Source organism: Suricata suricatta, chromosome 2, assembly GCF_006229205.1.
Source record: "Suricata suricatta isolate VVHF042 chromosome 2, meerkat_22Aug2017_6uvM2_HiC, whole genome shotgun sequence".
Taxonomy (NCBI): domain Eukaryota; kingdom Metazoa; phylum Chordata; class Mammalia; order Carnivora; family Herpestidae; genus Suricata; species Suricata suricatta.
In genome coordinates, this window is record NC_043701.1 from 1,858,162 (window position 1) to 1,866,639 (window position 8,478).

Consider the following 8,478-nt stretch of genomic DNA (forward strand, 5'->3'; position numbering starts at 1 on the left):
CACTAGATTTTGGGTAGTGTTTTGAGTGGTGGATAAGAGATCAAGAGACTGTATTTAAGGTTTCCCCCAACAGTTTCCATTCTCATCCGTGAGAGTAGGGAGACTCTTGCCTCCCAAATCCTGATTATCAGGGGAGGGGGGGAGAGCGTCCTCACCCGCAGGCTGTGCGGAGCAGAATTTTGAATCGTTTGCCCCACTGTCTTCCCATTTTTCTGTTCTTCCGTTCTACTTGTAGAAAAGTGATTTATTAAGGGTAAATTATACTAGAATGTTAGTGACTTATTTTTACTAGAGGAATAAATGCACAGAATAATGTTTGGCACAAAAGACTGGATTGCTAATGGAGGTTTAGCCCTCGGTGACAGACTGGTTTAGAAAAGATGTTTAAGATTTACTTTTACTCCAGCCTTCCCAGCATCCTTTGTGCTGGACAGATGATAAAACTGTATGTCGTTTGGTATGATGCATACAGTCTGCTCAAGGCGGATTTGGTTTTCTTGGTTTTCACAAGAATAGTAAAGCTAAGAATGGACACTGTGGGTTTACAATTAATGAATAAATATTTTTGAAGCGTTGATTTGAAGTCTGAGGGGATCTGTGTACAAAATGGAACAGGAAAAGACGTCTGAGCGCCCAGGAACGCTGTAATTGATGTGTTTGAATCTTAAAAACACTATTTATCATTGTAGATAATGCAGAGTAATAGGTACTGCCGGCACTTCAAACGGGCAGGGCGAATTCCGTTGTCGAAATTACAGCCCTATTGTGCATTCTCTCGGGTTATCCTTTATTTTTACAAAAATAGTCCTCCTGCTGAACATATATTTTGAGATTAAGAAGAGCCTAATCTTTCTCAGAGGAGAACATTTCTCACCCCTCAGTTCTTAAAACAGACCAGGGCTCTGGAAGGAGGGCACTCGGGGCATCCAGGGCGGAATGACTGAGGGGAGCGGGAGAGGACTCCCTTGGCCATTTGTTTGGAGAGTATTTAATGGACACCTACTGTGCGCCAGGCTTTGTGCCAGGCAGCTGTGACATGGCAGTCAGTTCTAATATTTATTTTTGAAAGATAGAGAGACAATGAGACAGTGGGACAGTGAGAGAGAGAGAGAGAGAGAGGGAGGGAGAGAGGGAGGGAGAGAGAGGGAGGGAGAGAGGGACGGAGAGAGAGGGAGGGAGGGGCAGAGGGAGAAGGAAACACAGAATCCCAAGCAGGCTCCAGGCTCCGAGCTGTCAGCACAGAGCCCGACGTGGGGCTTGAACCCACAAACCATGAGATCCTGACCTGAGCTGAAGTCGGACGCTCAACCGACTGAGCCCCCAGGCGCCCCAAGGGGAGGATTCCTATTAATAAGTTATTAAATGGTGGCCAACCCCTGAAAAATATACTCCGATACAACGGAGTTGGGTTCCAGGACGGGAGCAGGGTGCCCCGAGGCCGTAGCCCCCACATGACAACCCCGAAGCCCCAGTACCTGGCGCCTCCCCTGCCCCGGTCCCCGTGGAACGCGGCCTGCAGTTTTCGAGGGCGGGGAGGGAAGGGAGTTCTCGCTGGCATTACCTGCCCTTGCCTGGCCCGGGTGCTGGGGGGGCGCACTCTGTGCTCTGCGGGTGCATCTCGCCCCGTCTGCGTAAACCCCGGCCCCGGAGCCGAGCCGGCGCAGCCTGGCCCCGGTTCCCGGCTGTGAGCAGGGAGCAGCCTGGTGGCCGGGACAGAGGACGAGTGGAGACGCCTCCGAGGACTCGGTGTTGGCTTGTAAGGTGTCTGACAGCGGGAGCCAAGTCGTCCCGGCCTGGGGGAGGGGTGGGGGGGACGGGGAGGACTGCATCAGGGAGGGCTGACCGTTTCTCAGGGGGGCAGGAGCGGCCCCGGGCCGCCGGGGAATTCGGCCCTCGTCCCGTTACGGTGCGCAGGGTGGTGTTCCCGTGCAGGGGGAGCTGCGGAGGGGCACCGCTGCCCTACGCTGACTGTGCCCGTGGCCTGGCTCCGGCTGACCACGGAAGGCCGGTGTTGGCAGTGGCTCTCCACGAGGTGTGTCACCGCACACGTGGTCCTGTGACTCAGGGTGACAGACGGCAGACTTCGATTCGGGTCTATCTCGTCTCCTGTCCACACCCCCCAGCAAACCGTGGAGGACACGGTGCCCAGGAACCGACCTTCCGGGAAGAGGGGCCAGGACGAACGGTGCGGGGGGGCGGGGGGTGGGCGTGGTGAGAGCGACCGGGCTGAGGGAGAGGGGGCTGGCTGTGGACTGTGCCCCACCGGCATCTGGGGAGCTGGGGGGCCTGACCCGGGCCGCGCCGGTGACAGGGCCATGGAGCCTGATGGTGATGTTGGTGACACCGGACACCGTGTTAGACGCGTCCCCTTTCCTGAGGGCGCTGCACACAGAACCCCAGAGGCCCCAGGTCCCGACGGCTCCCCTTCCTCACGTACGTCCGGGCAGCGTCCATGCGGTGCACTTGGCCGTGGGGGAGGGGTGGCACCGAGGCACCGAGGCGGTTCCCTGCCCACCTGCAGGGCCTCAGCGCCGCCGCTGGAAGACCAGACTCTCGTCCGCCTGGACTCTGGCGCGGGTGTGACCGTGTCACACTCAGCTGGCCCAGGGGACGGGCTCGTGCGGTGCCCCCTCCCCCCAGTGGACAGGCTGTGCCAGCCGGTGGTGGCAAACGTGCCCCGGCTCTTGGAGCACGGCACTGCCTCTTCCCCGCGGCCTCTGCGGGCCGGGAGGGGCGGCTGATGCACCGCCGCTGGGCCGCGCCCCCTCTGTGCTGCACCCGGAGCATTCCAGCCAGTCGTGGCCTCAAGCCCCTTCAAGTCCTCGCCGCAAGCACGGAGACGCAGAGCTGCCCCTAAAGGGGGTCTGCTCCATCCCTCCTGGCCCCCCCCAGGGGGCCGCGTGGTCACATCAAGCACTCGTTTCCAGGAGGGACTTGGAGGTGAGTCCGCTCTGTCCCGTGTCCTGTACCCAAGGCGGCTGCATCTATTTGCTGCGACAGGATTGATTCCTTCCAAGAGACACAGCAGAGATGTTTTTGTTTTCCTTGTTTTAATATATATGTATATATGTTGGGAGATTTAGTCCATGTAACGAATCTCTTTCTGAATGGGCTCGGGACGCAGAGCACATTGGGGGCTTTTGTCTCAGAGACGAGAGGAATAATAAAATGTAGTCACTACTAAATTATGTCGTATTATCCAGTACAGTGGATTTTTACCATTAATTGGATCTAGGCCCTCTGACCTTTTCACAGGAAGCAAACTAAAGGTATAATAATTTTTATAAAGATGAGCTTTCTGTATTTCCAGTAATTTTTTTTAAAACATTAAAATAATTTCTGGACAATGAAAGGACTCTGGCTTTTTTGTTCCAGAGGTAAACACAGCTCTGAGTTTCGGGCTCTCACATTTGTTCTGTGTTTCCGTCCACACGGGCGGCCACCTCCCTCCCCAGGGGGAAGGTGGGGAGGGGACTGAAAGGTAACTCACATTCAGGAAAATCTAACTGAATCAAATTTATATTTCTGCCAACGTAGTTTTTAAAATGAACTTATTCAGACTCTTCCTCCAAATAATAAGCCAAATACGAACCAAACCGCATTTGACAAACTTAAATGTACATAATCAGGGGTATTTTTTCTTTGAGACTAAATACTTTATGTAAGGTTTATAGAACTCTGAAACTAAGGGGCGCCTGGGGGCTCAGTCAGTTGGGGGTCCGGCTTCAGCTCAGGTCATGATCTCACAGTTCGTGGGTTCAGGCCTCACGTCGGGCTTTGTGCTGACAGCTCAGAGCCTGGAGCTGCTTCAGATTCTGTGTGTGTCTCTCTCTGTCCCTCCCCTGCTTGTGATCTGTCTCTCCCTCTCCTTCAAAATTAAATATGCATTAAAAAAATTAAAAAAAGAAAAACAACCCCGCTCTGAAACTAAGATCCTGAAAGCGGGCTGACGCAGCGGGAGCTCTGCGGGGCGCTCCCAAGGAGAGGCCGGCCGCCCAGGGGGCCTCCCGCTGCGCTGGGCTTGGTTGCTGCAGATTCCAGTGTATTCTTTGCTTCCGTACCTATTACGTTCAAGTCCGTGTGTCTCGCATGGTCTTTGCCGTCCATACTGGGGCTGCGGTCAGTCCCGCCAGCCGCACTGACGCCGCCTCATCACGTTCCAAGCGCCGTGTGTAAGGCGCGTGGCGAGACTGAGCAGTTCCAGGGGCTGATCCCCCCACCCCCCACCAACGTGACACCAAGACTGGGCTCGCTGCTCTGAGCTCCCACACACGATGAGCTGGTCAGACGCCAGGTCTGGAAGAAGTGCTTGGGAAGCGTTGGGCGAGGGTTTGACGCCAGAGGACGGGTGAAAGAAGAGAAGGGTCCGTGCTTGCGGCCGAGTCCCTCTGCTCCGCCCCCGGTGGGGACAGAGGTCCCGGAGCCCGGGCCACTTCGAGGGTCGCAGCCATCCCAGGCTGGCGTGTCCGAAGGTCTTCAAGGCACCCAGCATCCTTGCTTGAGGAGTGAGGACGTCCTGACAAAGCCGATCAGACAATCATGCGCTTCTCTCTTGCGTTTGTAATTTAACTGGAATAACCGAGCACGTGGACCTTTGGACGCGAAAGCGCTGCCTTCAGATAACCGGATGGAATTTCTCACTTAGGACCGTCGCACGGGAGTTTAGAGCTAATCATCTTGTTTTGCAGATAACTAATCTGCCAAACATCTTTGCCGATGTGCAACGCACGTACACAGGTATTTTTATGAAATGATTTCCAAGACAGATGCATCTTTTTATGTTCTTCCCTTGTGCAGCCGTGGGGAGATAATTAACAACATCTATGAAGTAGTTTGTAAGTAAAGACACAAGATAAGCAATTAGTCACAGCTCTGCTGAACTGTCACGTTGTTGTAAGTGAGGTCAACAAGGCGCTAACCGCATGGTTGAATGCCTTATCTGAAGTAAAGATGTGTGATCTTTGAGTGAAGTTCTTAATGATGCGACAGAGATCTTGAAAAACACTCGTCCCCGTGGGGGACCATCGTCAAAGCTTTGTACGGACAAGTGCGGCAGGAGGGAGCCGCGCTGGGGATAGAGCATTATGTTGGCACGTATTTGCCAGAACAGTGAAGACTAGAAGCGATGGCTGTTCGTCGGCTCAGTCTTTATGGCTAGAAGTTTGTCACGATGATGTGTGACACGGTTCGTGGGTGTCCTCAGTGGGACAGAGCTTCCTTTTCCTTGGTCTGCGTTTAGCCAGCACAGACACGGACTGTGATCTGCTGGTAAATCTTGTTCCGCCGCTCCGTGACACAGGTGGCGCGATGGGGAGGAGGGTGGTCAGGTGTGTGAGCCGGCCGAAGCCCAGGCAGAGGCCGGACGACTCGGCCGAGGCCACGGAGGAGGAGGGACACACAGAGCAGACAAGAATGTGTTCAAGGCCTAGTTTTCTCACGTAGGATTCCAGCTCCTGCGTCTCCCTAGATAAATGCACTTTGGGTAGACCGTTCTGGTCAACAAGAGAAGGTCTCCCCCCGGGGCGGGGGGTGGTGCGGAACGCCGTCACCAGTCACGGATGACAGTGAAGGGCTGGCGGGCACCCCGGTCACCTGGAGACTGGGTGGGGGTGTGTCTCAGTCCCTGGGACTGACTCAGGGAGAAAGTCGTGGGTCTCCTTCCCCCCTTCCCTCTGTCATTGTCTCCAGGCTGGGGCCCAGGCGCCAGGCAATCACATAATCAGGTTACGCAGGCAATGGGGGCTGCACTGCCTCCAAGAAGACCTGGGGAGAAGCGTCTTTTCTGGAGGACTTGGCAGGGAGCTTCCTGCTCTTGCTCCCAGTTTGCCGCGCGGGAGCCATTTATTAGCGCCACAGTGCGCCACTGACCGTGAGCCGTCAGACCCTGCCTCACCTTCTCTGTTTCCACATTTTCTTTGGTTGCCCGGACACTTCCCGGTGCTCCTGAGAGCCAGCTGGTGTTTTATTCCCCATCCCTTAATTTAAAGGAATTTTTTCAATGTTTATTTATTTTTAGAGAGAGAGAGAGAGCGAGCAGGGAGGGGCAGAGAGAGGGAGACACAGAATCCGAAGCAGCTCCCGGCTCCGAGCTGTCAGCACAGAGCCTGATGTGGGGCTTGAACTCACGAACCACGAGATCATGACCTGAGCTGACGTCGGACGCTGGACTGACCGAGCCCCCCAGGCGCCCCTGTTCCGTAACACTTTAGAACGAAGCCGAGAGGGCAGAATTTCTAGAACTATCCCCTTCTGGGCAAAATGGCGCTGCTCTTTTGTATTTTTTGCCACACGCGGTGCTCCCTGGAGCTCCGGAGTCCTTCCCCATCGTCTGTGCGAAGCTGTGTCTGTCCCGTCTGACCCGCAAACACGGAGCAGCCTTTCCCAGGCCGCCAGTGACCAGGGCGGCCCCTCGCTGTGCCGCGCCCGCGCCGGCTCAGGCCAGCACGCTGTGCAGGGAGATCGCCGGGGCTTGTCCTGCGAATATGTTAGGTGGCCGGCGGGCCAGGGGACTCGGGTCCCCGGCGACATCTGACAGGCAGGGTCGGCGCCCCTGCTGACAGCAGGGCTTCAGGAGAAAATGCTGCCCAGGAAAGAATGCGCTTGTCTCGTCCAAAACATCCAGCTACCGGTGTGAGATTCTCGGCTTTTCAGGGGCTTTCAGTCATGCGGGGGCTTCAAATATGCAGCCGGTCCGTGCGGCTCCGGAAGCCCGTGAGGCCCGGGGAGGCCAGAGTCGGAAACTTTATCGCAAAAGTGACCTACAGGAAACGTCCAGTGAAGATGTTGTTCTCACACCTGCTTCGTGATGTGCAGTCTGTCAAGGCCTCTTGGGCGCACACGCGTTTGCGATCGCGGTGCGGTCCTGGCGTTTACGGGGAACGTGGCCGAGAGGGTGACCTTGTCCTAAAGCCACGTCCTGCCTAATTCGTTGTTTTTTGTGCTTCACGTACTCATCGGCCATGGGGATTCCTTTTTAGCCACATCACCTGCAGACAAAGGAAAACAATGTATCAGGAATCAGTTTTAGAAAAAGCTAGTATTTTATTTACTTCTTAATATTTATTGTTCAGGAGCGCGCAGGTGGGGAGGGGACGGGGGGCGGGCAGTGGATCTGAGGCAGGCTCTCCGATGACGGCAGAGAGCTCGATGTAGGGCTCGAACTCATGAACCACGAGATTGTGACTTGAGCCAAAGTCAGATACTTAACTGACTGAGCCACACAGCTGCCCCCAAAGCTAATAGTTTAAAGAAAACTCTCCTTCTCTCCCTGACATAATTAGACTTGACGTATCCGTGCATTCATTCACTCGCTCAACAGATGTGACCGCCTGCTGTGGGCCAGGCACTGTTCTGGGCATTTGGGGTAAGAGAGGGGAAATCTGTCCCTAAGAAAACGTACATTCTTATTTCTGGAGAGAGGTAGTAAGTAAGACAGTAAGTAAGTTCCCTGTTGTGCCAGACGGAGGTAAGTGCTGGTGATGGAAAGGAGCCCAAAGAGGTCAACCCCGCTGCGGGGACAGGGTGTGGGGAGAGGGGGCCTGTGCCAGGGGAGGTGGCCACGGGGACATGTAGCAGAGCGTCCGGGACAGGACGGGAGCCACCTGAGGGTTGCCAGCACAGGAGCCGCAGGTCTGATCCACATTTGGAAACCATTGCTCTGGCTTCTTTTTCATCGTGGCAAAGTACATACCAGATAATTTCCCCGTTTAATCGTCTTTAAGTGAGCGCGGGCACGGGGTGCATTCCCGTGGGCCGCCATCGCCGGGAGCCTCTCCATCTTGTAAAACCGAAACTCTGTCCCCAGTGCCCACCCCCTGCCTTGTCTCTGTGGACCTGACAGCTCCAGAGACCCCGGATACATGGGGTCACCCCACACTCGCCCCTTTGTGACTGGCTCGTCCCGCTGGACACGGGGTCCTCCAGGCTCACTCACGTCCTAACTGGTGTCAGAATCTCCCTCCTTTCTAAGCCCGAACAGCATTCTGTTCTACGGAGAAACAAGATGTGCCTCAACAGCCACGTCCTGATTGTGGCTTCACCTGCAGTGGACACCTGCCCTGGGTCCACCTCCCGGCGCCAGGAGCTGGGCCGCAGGAGTGGGTCGTGCATGCGTGTGAGCCCTGCCTGCCCCGGGCTCCCCCAGGAGCAGGACCCCCCGTGTCGGATGCAGTCAGGTTTAGGTCTCTGGGGTCCTGGCTCCCAGGCGCCCGCCCACCGGCGGCACACGGCGCTCCGACTTCTCTGCCCCCCGCCAACACGGGCTCTTTTCTTTTTCGTAACGTGGCTTCTCTTTGAAACAAGATCGCAGGGCCCAGGCGGAAGCACCCGGGGACCCGTGGGCACGGCCGTGGACGGGCTGCTCAGCACTGCGGCCCGGTCCGCCGGGGGCTAGCGCCGCTCGCTCTGCTGGTGGGCTGGGGGTGGGGCATGAGGAGGGCTGCCGGGAGGGGCCAGGGCCTCCGGCCCGCGGGGCCGGCA

The 8,478-nt window shown here is 56.3% G+C and overlaps 1 pseudogene; it reads left to right on the forward strand.

Annotated features, from left to right (window-relative positions):
- Positions 1-8,002: 8,002 nt before the first annotated feature.
- Positions 8,003-8,478, forward strand: part of LOC115304185 — a 4,463-nt pseudogene continuing 3,987 nt past the window's right edge.